The following is a 12,494-nucleotide window of genomic DNA, read 5'->3' on the forward strand; positions in this document are numbered from 1 at the left end:
ACAAGTGTACATCGTGTTAAAATCAGAATACACATGTGTACATCGCATTAAAACACAGAGCAAAATCAGAATACACGTGTACATCGCATTAAATCAGAATACACATGTGTACATCGCATTGAAACACAAAAAGCATGAAAATAGAATAACAGATGGGGAGAAATCAAACTGGATCAGAGATCACAGTTGTCACTAACAAGAGTCTGGCGATTCAAATATATCAGAAGGCAAGCCAGTTGGTTGCTAAATAAATTAGACGGCAGAAACAAAGCGACTAACGCATAATTTCACGACCTAATATCAAATTGTACCTTTTAAAGCCAGAATCTTCGAAATCGGATTTATAAGAGCCGAGTCAGTAGTAATCGGCCTACGTAGTGGCTGCATTGGCATGTTCATGTCAGTGATCACCACACTATTTTGCGGCGACGTTTCACGAACACATATAAACTTATCTGACTCCATCGTTACATTCGTAAACGTAATAAACTGCGGACTGATCCCTATGCTCGGCAACTGCAACATCACAACACTCAAAATCAAATCCATAACCACACATAACTAGATCACTATCCAGCATACTTCCACAAAACACATCAATCATTTCATTCAATCATTCCACAGATCTGGAATCACACTACACAGAAGTTCATTATTCTCCAAATTCTCCAAATCTAAACAACACAATAACGTAAAATGCAGCAAAACATCACCTCGGGCTAGATTAACCCAAAATAAACCTGACTGAACAACTTTTTCACAATAATCGAAGTGCGATTCTAATTTTAGCAACAAACATTATAGAATTACAATAATAAGTACATCTGCATCTATAAATCTACCAAATCTATATCAATTCACTATGTACATCTGCCATGGTGACCGGAGAGAGATCAAAACGACGACGGATCAGATGCGGTTATCTTGTTAGGGATTTGATTTGATACAAAATGCACAAACACAAAACACTAAATCTCCAAAAAACATACCAAGAGAAATCGAGAGATCCGGCTTTTTTTCTTCGATTCCGGCGATGCAGCGATCCGGCGATCCAGCGAACTTCACCTGTTGATCAGCGATCCAGCGATCCAGTGAACTTCACCTATTTGTTCGATTCGAATCTGAGAAACGATCCAGCGAACTTCACCTGTTGATCAGAAAAACTATGAGACGAGGAACAGAGTTTTCAGGTGATAAAACGATCCGGCGAACAACCCCTATTTTTTCTTCGATTCTGTTGAAGGTGAGAGAAAATTGGATGTTGAAGAAAGTTTGAATATTGATTTGTGAGAGAGAACGAGATTTATGCAATCAATTTAAAATGAAAATTACAGATATACCCTTTTTTATTTAATTAAATGAAAAAAATTAACCACATATTTACTATCATGCCACTCACTTTAATCTCAAGATCATAAAAAGCACGGGCCCAGATCAGTTCACGCAGTTCACTCTTGGGATTTTGTTCACGTTTGAACCTAATCCTACATATATATATATATATATATATATATATATATATATATATATATATATATATATATATATATATATATGTATATATATATATATATATATGTATATATATGTATATATATATATATATGTATATATATGTATATATATGTATATATATATGTATATATATATATATATATAACTAGGTTATCACCCGGGTAGAAACCCGGGTAGGAAAATTTAAATTACATTAATCTTAATCATAAGTGTATAAATAAAAGTAATGCAAATAAAGTAACATTACATAAATTCCTCTGTTTGTCCAAGAACATTTAACTGGCTTCCCAAATGTATGACAGTTCTGCAATTTTACAATGAAAAACAAACATCATAGTCGATCTTTTTCTTTTTACACCACCCAAAATTCATGGAGAAAATAACTTGTACCTTATTTGCTTTAAAAGACACACGTCAAATAATAATCACGGTAGGTACTACAATGAATGAACATAAGTATATTTTATTAGTTATTAATCATCTATATTTTTAACCGATGAATTGCTTTACCATTGAGCTTGGTTAAAATTTCAAACAGTATCATCTCAAAAGAAATATAAACCATTGTATGAAAAGATTGTAACATATAATTGACTATAGTATATAGATTAGTAAAGTAATTTACAAATATGTGTTTTGTTATCTACCCGTGTGATGTCACACCCTAAAAACGTCGCAGCGGAATATAAAACGTAGTGGTGACGGAAGCTGGTGCCCATTTATATCTTGATGATCGATGCATTAGTTTGTTGGACATTTTACTTAATTTAAAACATAGATTTTAAAACATGAAGTCTTAATGTCCGTTACAATCACATTATAGTTAAATTGTTTTGATCCTTATGGATCTTATTACATTAGTCCCAGAAAGTTTAAAAGTCAGTCCAACAGTTTAAGTGACAAAACATGCATCTACAAACACAAGATACGCCATAATTCCCGAAGCCGAGCTCAAGTACCTGTAGAACATGTTAAAATCAAGTGTCAACACAAAGGAATGTGAGTTCACTTATTTGTTTACTAACAAATTTTATTCCAAGGAAAACTTTCTGATTAGGTGTTTAATTGAAAACATCCATGTAATTTTAGAAAGTCCATTTTACTCCTTTGATAAAATCCATGGGCCTCCCATCGGGTCATTACTCCGACAATAGTAATACTGCCCAGGTTTTGTGTATTAAATTATAGTGTCAACGTTCAGGCTCGTATGTTAGCTAGACGATACGAACTATAAATTAACCATGCAGGGATAATCAAAGCTAGACAATGAACAAAATATTAATTTGTCGTTTGACATTGACACGGGGCGACCGGTCACGACGGGGTTGTCAACCCGATAGATCTACCAACAATTCATCGCGTGCAATACTTAAACTGATTAAACGACATCATGGGCGCAGGGTTCTTTCTCGAAGAACAATATGATGTCTGCCTCACGTACAATATATATATCCTACTAATATGACAATTTAATACACGATGTTGTACGAATCCCCTGAAATCCCCACCGAAATGTAAGCCTATGCTGATACTCACTCTCTTGAGACCAAGCAATATTCGTACCAACTATAGGGTCGTTTTCCCCCAAACACCGTGCATAATCCCGTTTCCACCCGAAACATATTTATTCTTCAAAATCATTTCATCCCGAAATATATATACATATAATTTCCCAAAAATCCATATATTTTCAATGAAAATATATAATTTATATCAAAAGGTATGTTTTGTTTCAAAAACATTATTAAACCCTTTTATTGGCGTGTTCTACCCCCAAAATATATATAAAGCAGTAAAAAGAGGGGTTTAGTGACACTCACTTTGGGTGCGTATTTTAATACCGCAACCCCAGAAATTGATTATATATGTCCTGATATGGGAACAATTCTAATTCAATATACATTTAATCACAAAAATCCTAAGTTTCTCTGTTTCTTAGAATTATCACATAACTTTGAGATTTTCTCGAAAAGTTGTCATTTTTGATTATGTTGGCATATTAATATATATGAGTCCATATATATATTTTTATGATTTTGCGACTTGAACGATTTTATTGGTGACCAATATTGTGTAAATCCTTTGACACTCCCGTTTATACGCAATATGTTTATGATTTGCGGGTCATAATATATATACACAAATATTCACATAATTTAACACCGAAACACGCGAAATCTTGTTAACTCATCCATTTTATCATTTTATAGCAATTATGCCTAAAACATCTCATAAGTACCAAATTTCATGCTCGACAAACAAATTACACATTTAACGCAGTTTTACCGTTTCTACCGCACAAAACGTACATGCATACATACATAGTCTAAATTTCCCATTATCAAATTATCACTTAACATATTATCATATTTACATGTTTCAATCACTTAATACATTTTATCACATAAGATTCACTCAAAATTCACCCATACTAGTGTTTTTGAAAAATGCGTATTTTTGCGATTCGGTAGCATTTTCGGGCGTCGGAAGTCACATATGACCAACCAAACACCAAGTAACTTAAAATTAGTTAAAATACTTATTTTTAAACTTAAAATATCAGTTAACTTACTGATTTAATTTTGTTTTATAAAAATCACTCGAAAAGCCGATATTTGACCGTTTTAACGCATAGTTTTGCGTTAAACGTTACTATAATCATTCCAACTCGAAACGACTTGATATTTTAACACAATATATGTTATTTACTGATTAAAATAGTGGTTATAATCAGATTAGTGCAGTTTTTGTGCAAGTCACATAAATCATGCGATTTTACGTATTTTACAACTTTTAATGCATGAAGTACAACATGCAAAGCTAGCAAACATTATGACAAAGTTTTATATCATTAAACACTTTAAAATAACTTTATTTTAGTGTTTATAATCTGATTAAAATGGATTTTTACTAAATCATACTCAAATCACCTTTTTATTATCACACATCATCATGCATGTTCAAGTAAATGCATCTAATGCATCCATGTAACATCATCATCATTTTTTATGAACTAAAATATATACCTCTAGCACATATTTAATCATGTTCAAGTATTCAAGAACAATCAAATTCTACACATGATTATCATCACATCATTTATCATAAGTGCAAATCATGCACATTCTTACCCATTTAAGACTTTTAACATCAAAAATTCAAAATTCATATGCATGCACACTTACACATACATACACGGCTACATACTTATATAATCATGATCAAGAATTTACTTTTCACATAAACTCATTTCAAATCAAAAAGCTTCCATATCACAACTTTTAAACATGCATGCATCATCTTTCAAAATCAATCAAACATGAATCCATCAAAAATTAAAACTCACATTCTAATACACACATACATGTGTACGGCCCCATGTATACACACACATACATCCATTTTTATTTTATTAAAAAAAATCCATTTGTTTTTATGTTTCAAGTTTGTGAATAATTTCAAGAACTTTGAGAAACTTCTATCATTAACAACATCATCAAGAATCAAAAACAAGGTTTCTAAAATAAATTTTATACCTTTAAGTTATTAAATGATTTTTAGTAACATTTGGTGATATTGGACTTGATTGTGGCTTGAAACACCTTGAAATCACTTCTAGATCACCATTTGGACTCATAAACACCTTGTAATGAGTATGAACATTCAAGAACTTGGTTGAAATTTCGAAATTTGGTGTGTGTTGTGTGTGTGCAGCCGTGAATAAGAGAGAGAGAGAGGGAATGTGATTGTTTTAAATTGATTTTCTTCTTGGTTTATGGAGGAGGTTGGAAGGTGTGCTAATCATGAGTCATGCATGCCTCTTTTCTTAGCCAATGAGGGCATGAAAGAGGAGAGAGAGTGAAGTCTCCCACAAACACATGTCCCCCTTCCCTCATATATATATATATATATATACATATACATATACATGTATATATAATTTAGGCTAAAAACCGGTATTTTACTGGATACCGGGTATTTTATCTAGCGTTTTAATCCCGTTTTAGTGCGTTTTAAATTATTTTTAACACTCTATTAAAATAAACTCACCAAAATATTATTGAACAATATTTTGTTTGCCTGGACTCGCTACGTTGCCGGTATTTGGCAGTATGCGCGCTGTGCTGCGCGGTACGCGTTTAAAATCGCTAAAATAGGAATTTAAGCGTTTTTATTTATTTTTATCATTCTAAAGTAATAAACTCATCAAATTATTACTAAAATGATTAACAGTTTCCTTGACAGGCTGTGTTGACAGTATTTTGTCGGTACACGCGTTGCGTCAACTCGAAAAAATAGAGTTTCCTAGCGTCTTAAATTATTTTTCCACACGGATTTGTTTAAAATAATTATTTTAATCATAACAGACTATTTTTAGGAATTTAACACTAATCGGGTGGTCACCGACGTTCGTTTCGCATTTTAACCCTTACGCGATAATCGTTTATCTTACCATTGCCAACATAATTTTTATCAAAGTTTAAATTTACCAACTCATTAAATTTCACATAAAAACATCATAATCAGTTAAATATGGCCCTATTACCTATTTACAATATGTGCTACAATTGTACGGTACGGCCTGAAAAGCCGGGTGTCACAGTCTCCCCCTGTTTAGGAAATTTCGTCCCCGAAATTTTTACTCTACAGGTTTTGTTTTCACATTGGGTGAAAACAACAAAAACAGGTTTAATGAATATAGTCTTATAGTTTCTGTGAGAAACTTTGATTCTTACAAAGAATCTTCGTAGACCTATATTACATACATTCTCAATTCCTAATCTCACATCTCAACGTTCTCCATCCTGATGGTAGCTTGAGCCTATAAGCGACTGGTCCAACTCAAGATGGGCTCTCGAAAGGACTAAGTCAATGTGGCTCAGCTTTTCTTTCCTCTTCTAAACCTACTAGCATCTCTCTCAAGATAACTCCTTTAACAAAACTAAATCTTTAATCTGGAATTCCAATAGTTTCTTCAATGTTTCTCATGAGTTTCCTTGGCTCGCATGAAAGCAAGTATGTCATCGGTGAATATTATCACGAATTCATCCGATTAGGGTTTCCATACCCTATTCATGAGATCCACGAATATAAATGGCGCATTAATTTAGTCAAAAAGTATGACTAGTAACTCGTAATGGCCATATAGGGTTCGAAAAGTAGTCCTCATCATATCTTCGGCAGCAACCTTCAACTGATAGTATCCCAATCGTAGATCGATCTTCGTGTAGCAGCTGAGTCCCGGTAGTTTGATTGAACAAATTTTCAATCCTCAGTAAAAGGGTACCGATTCTGGATAGTCAACTTGTTCAGTTTTCTGAAATCATCGCACCTCCTGAAGGATCCATCCTTCTTTCTCTCAACAAACAGATGCACCTTAAACTGAAAAGCTTGGTCGAATGAAACCCTTGTCTAATAACTCTTGAATCTGATTTGACATTTCTATCATTCTTAGATGGTGCTTAATCTATAAGGAGATTGTGCAACTGGGTGCAACACCGTGTGCCAGATCGATTTGAAATTCGATCTGTCTTGCGGGGGGGGGGGGCAATCCAGATAAGTCTTTTTAGGGAAAGCTTCTGGATAATTTCAAACAATAGGAATCTCTCCGGTATTCCTATATTCGGCTTTTGTATCCACCACGTTAACTAAGAACGCAGGATAGCCCCTTTTTGTAACCACCTGAGCATCCTTACAAAACTGACAACTCTCAACCATCAATACTCAACACTCGAAACTCGACACTCGACTTGGTCGGTCTTCGCGAACAACTACCACCTTTCCATCATCAGAATTAGGTATCCTAGCTTGCTTCTCCGAGCAATAATCCCTCCTTCATTCTTGGATAATCAATCCATCCTCGCATCTTCGTCAAAGCTCCCCAGCTCCACTGGAACTAAACCAACACTAGAACTACGATCACCTAACTAAATACTACAACTGCAAGCGACCTCAATAGTTTCCATCAACTTACCAATTGCTAGTTCTATCGGGCATTTTATACTCAACTTACTTGTAGGTGAACACAAAAATGGTTCAGAGTTTTTCGAACAAAACTCAAATCAGCTTTGGTATTAAAAGTATGAACATTGATTGGTTTTTGATTCGAAACATGCTGGTAACAACAGCAAGATCGTCTCGTGCCTTCCCAATATTTAGCTTGAACGCTCTACCCCTAGCATTCTGACCCTTCATTTTCCGACAATCTCTCTCGAAATGTCCTTGCTCACCACACTCGTAGCATCCTTTGAACGTAACTCCATCCAATGTACTCTTGGCAGAGCACTCGGAGTCATATGTCTAGTCCGACCACATCTGGCGCACTTTATCCACTCATCCTCATGAGTCTTCCTCTCAAGACCACTCCTGCCATCCCTGGCACTATCCTTTCCCGATTCTCTCTAGGGTTAGCTACACACGCTTTTCCAATCTGCGTTCCTTACCACACTTCTCATTGGTATCTTTTCTCAAACTTTCGCTCTCGCGAATCCCCAGATCTAGGCTCGGAATGCGGAATTATTTGAATGGTCGACCCGCTGTGACGGTCTGACCTCACGCATACCGTTGCCACGCCATTGCATAGGGTACCAGCAAATAATCTTGTGTTACGACCCTGGATTGTTTTGTATGTACATTTATGTACTGTTCACAAAGTTAATGAAAAATCAGATTTATGCTCCGATTATATCATAACAAAGGAACTACGAAATCTTTCCGATCATTATGCTACCTGAAGGGTTTCCGATTCTGTGTCCCACCAAAACCATGCCTGTGAGCATCACGTCCACGTCCCTGGCCATTATTTTGGTTAGCATCGCGCTGTTCCATGGCAGTATTAACGTGTTGGGCTATGAGTTGTGCCAACTCTTTTGGGGTAATAGGTAGTCCAGAACCTTGTCTCGCTTTTGGTGGCCTTTCGTCATTTCTATTATTTACAACGATAATAATCACATAAGACGATAACCAAAAATAATTTAATCATTAAACAGTAGTGGACCAAACATTGCACATGTATAACATCCACACATTACAAAGAACAATTTTTAAACCAAAAGGAACCCATTCGATATTTATACCAGAAATTACAAAGCTTGTTTTTAGTACGAAGACTAATTAAAATTTGGGATGTCTACATCAACACCCTCAACAAGCCTATGTGAAATTTCCTTCTAAATATCTAAAAATTTGGCATGCAAGCCATACATAGGGTTCATCAAATGGGACATACAAAACAAACAACAACTAACGCTTCAATCCCTGGAAGTCCAACATCTTCCTAACAAGCTCTTCTAGCTCATCACACTAGTCCATCTGTCCCTCTGAGTCCTTCATCGTCTCCATGCGTAACGTGGCGAACTGACAATCACGGTGAGAACGATTGACCCAAATCTCCTTCTGTTTCTTCAAAGTGGACGTTGTCTCAGCTCTCAAAGTCGATGCGATTTCTCTAACGGGTCGGCTCCTCTTCCTATGGCGAGTGTAGACTTAAAAGAGGTGTAGCAAAACACGCAACTCGAATAGCAGAATAAACGATTCTGTAACGACGGATGAAAGAATTTCAAGTATAGGCTCGACAGTATCAGTGAGCGGAACTACTAATGACTCTATAAGCCGAGACGTGACATATCGTAACCATACAAAGTAAGTGTGTGATCAACGTGAATAGTAACACATAATGTCCAAATAAACAGAAAATCACGTATACACATAAACATATAAAGGTTTTCATACATGATAAAATTTCCACATTTATTTAAAAATCTTGGCTTCGGGAATTTTGGACATTAAATCTCAAAATTCTTCGGTTGAAGTCTAGTGTTTTCCTCCGAAAACATCTAGTTCCCTAACAACCATTGGCTCTGATACCAACTTCTGTCACACCCCAAAAACGTCGCATCGGAATATAAAACGTAGTGGTGACGGAAGCTGGTGCCCATTTATATCTTGATGATCGATGCATTAGTCTGTTGGATATTTTACTTAATTTAAAACATAGATTTTAAAACATTAAGTCTTAATGTCCGTTACAATCACATTATAGTTAAATTGTTTTGATCCTTATGGATCTTATTACATTAGTCCAAGAAAGTTTAAATATATAATTTATATCAAAAGGTATGTTTTGTTTCAAAAACATTATTAAACCCTTTTATTGGCGTGTTCTACCCCCAAAATATATATAAAGCAGTAAAAAGAGGGGTTTAGTAACACTCACCTCACCTTTGGGTGCGTATTTTAATACCGTAATCCCAGAAATTGATTATATATGTCCTAATATGGGAACAACTCTAAATCAATATATATTTAATCACAAGAATCCTAAGTTTCTCTATTTCTTAGAATTATCAGATAACTTTGAGATTTTCTCGAAAAGTTGTCATTTTTGATTATGTTGGCATATTAATATATATGAGTCCATATATATATATATATATATATATATATATATATATATATATATATATATATATATATATATATATATATATATATATATATATATATATATATATATTTTATGATTTTGCGACTTGGACGACTTTATTGGTGACCAATATTGTGTAAATCCGTGAACATTCCCGTTTATACGCAATATGTTTATGATTTGCGGGTCATAATATATATACACAAATGTTCACATAATTTAACACCGAAACACGCGAAATCTTGTTAACTCATCCATTTTATCATTTTATAGCAATTATGCCTAAAACATCTCATAAGTACCAAATTTCATGCTCGACAAACAAATTACACATTTAACGCAGTTTTACCGTTTCTACCGCACAAAACGTACATGCATACATACATAGTCTAAATTTCCCATTATCAAACTAACACTTAACATATTATCATATTTACATGTTCCAATCACTTAATACATTTTATCACATAAGATTCACTCAAAATTCACCCATACTAGTTTTCTTTGAAAAATGCGTATTTTAGCGATTCGGTAGCGTTTTTGGGCGTCGGAAGTCACGTATGACCAACCAAACACCAAGTAAACTTAAAATTAGTTAAAATACTTATTTTTAAACTAAAAATATCAGTTTACTTATAAATCTAATTTAGTTTTATAAAAATCACTCGAAAAGCCGATTTTTGACCGTTTTAACGCATAGTTTTGCGTTAAACGTTACTATAATCATTCCAACTCGAAACGACTTGATATTTTAACACAATACATGTTATTTACTGATTAAAATAGTGGTTATAATCAGATTAGTGCAGTTTTTGTGCAAGTCACATAAATCATGCGATTTCACGTATTTTACAACTTTTAATGCATGAAGTACAACATGCAAAGCTAGCAAACATTATGACAAAGTTTTATATCATGAAACACTTTAAAATAACTTTATTTTAGGGTTTATAATCTGATTAAAACTGATTTTTACTAAATCATACTCAAATCACCTTTTTATGATCACACATCATCATGCATGTTCAAGTAAATGCATCTAATGCATCCATGTAACATCATCATCATTTTATATGAACTAAAATATATACATCTAGCACATATTTAATCATGTTCAAGTATTCAAGAACAATCAAATTCTACACATGATTATCATCACATCATTTATCATATGTGCAAATCATGCACATTCTTACCCATTTAAGACTTTTAACATCAAAAATTCATATGCATGCACACTTACATATACATAAACGACTATATACTTATATAATCATGATCAAAAATTTACTTTTCACATAAGCTCATTTCAAATCAAAAAGCTTCCATATCACAACTTTTAAACATGCATGCATCATCTTTCAAAATCAATCAAACATGAATCAATCAAAAATTAAAACTCACATTCTAATACACACACATGTGTACGGCCCCATGTATACATACACATACATCCATTTTTATTTTATTCAAAAAAAAACCATTTGTTTTTATGTTTCAAGTTTGTGAATAATTTCAAGAACTTTGAGAAACTTCTATCATTAACAACATCATCAAGAATCAAAAACATGGTTTCTAAAATAAATTTTATACCTTCAAGTTCTTAAATGATTTTTAGTAAAATTTGGTGATATTGGACTTGATTGTGGCTTGAAACACCTTGAAATCACTTCTAGATCACCATTTAGACTCATAAACACCTTGTAATGAGTATGAACATTCAAGAACTTGGTTGAAATTTTGAAATTTGGTGTGTGTTGTGTGTGTGCAGCCGTGAATAAGAGAGAGAGAGAGGGGGATGGGATTGTTTTAAATTGATTTTCTTCTTGGTTTATGGAGGAGGTTGGAAGGTGTGCTAATCATGAGTCATGCATGCCTCCTTTCTTAGCCAATGAGGACATGGAAGAGGAGAGAGAGTGAAGACTCCCACAAACACATGTCCCCCTTCCCTCATATATATATATATATCTGATTTATATATATATACATATACATGTATATATAATTTTGGCTAAAAACTGGTATTTTACTGGATACCAGGTATTTTATCTAGTGTTTTAATCCCGTTTTAATGCGTTTTAAATTATTTTTAACACTCTATAAAAATAAACTCACCAAAATATTATTGAACAATATTTTGTTTGCCTGGACTGGCTACGTTGCCGGTATTTGGCAGTATGCGAGCTGTGCTGCGCGGTACGCGTTTAAAATCGCAAAAATAGGAATTTAAGCTTTTTTATTTATTTTTATCGTTCTAAAGTAATAAACTCATCAAATTTTTAATAAAATGATTATCAGTTGCCTTGAAAGGCTGTGTTGACAGTATTTTGTCGGTACACGCGTTGCGTCACGCGGTACGCGCTTAAACTCGAAAAAATAGAGTTTCCTAGCGTTTTAAATTATTTTTCCACATGGATTTGATTAAAATAATTATTTTAATCATAACAGACTATTTTTAGGATTTTAACACTAATCGTGTGGTCACCGACATTCGTTTCGCATTTTAACCGTTAGGCGATAATCGTTTATCTTACCGTTGCCAACATAATTTTTA

General features: G+C 33.8%; 1 long non-coding RNA gene across 2 annotated transcripts; it reads right to left on the reverse strand.

Moving 5' to 3' along the window:
- Window positions 1-2,294: 2,294 nt before the first annotated feature.
- On the reverse strand, window positions 2,295-11,748 carry LOC110892086. 2 transcript variants are annotated; one of them, XR_002565821.2, is made up of 2 exons: window positions 11,534-11,748; window positions 2,295-2,474 (listed from the first exon to the last, which is right to left on the reverse strand). It is a non-coding gene; the product is annotated as an uncharacterized LOC110892086 (long non-coding RNA). The 2 variants fall into 2 exon arrangements; XR_002565822.2 differs by lacking the exon at window positions 11,534-11,748 and adding an exon at window positions 5,052-5,270.
- Window positions 11,749-12,494: the final 746 nt, after the last annotated feature.

This window comes from Helianthus annuus, chromosome 11, assembly GCF_002127325.2.
Source record: "Helianthus annuus cultivar XRQ/B chromosome 11, HanXRQr2.0-SUNRISE, whole genome shotgun sequence".
Classification (NCBI taxonomy): domain Eukaryota; kingdom Viridiplantae; phylum Streptophyta; class Magnoliopsida; order Asterales; family Asteraceae; genus Helianthus; species Helianthus annuus.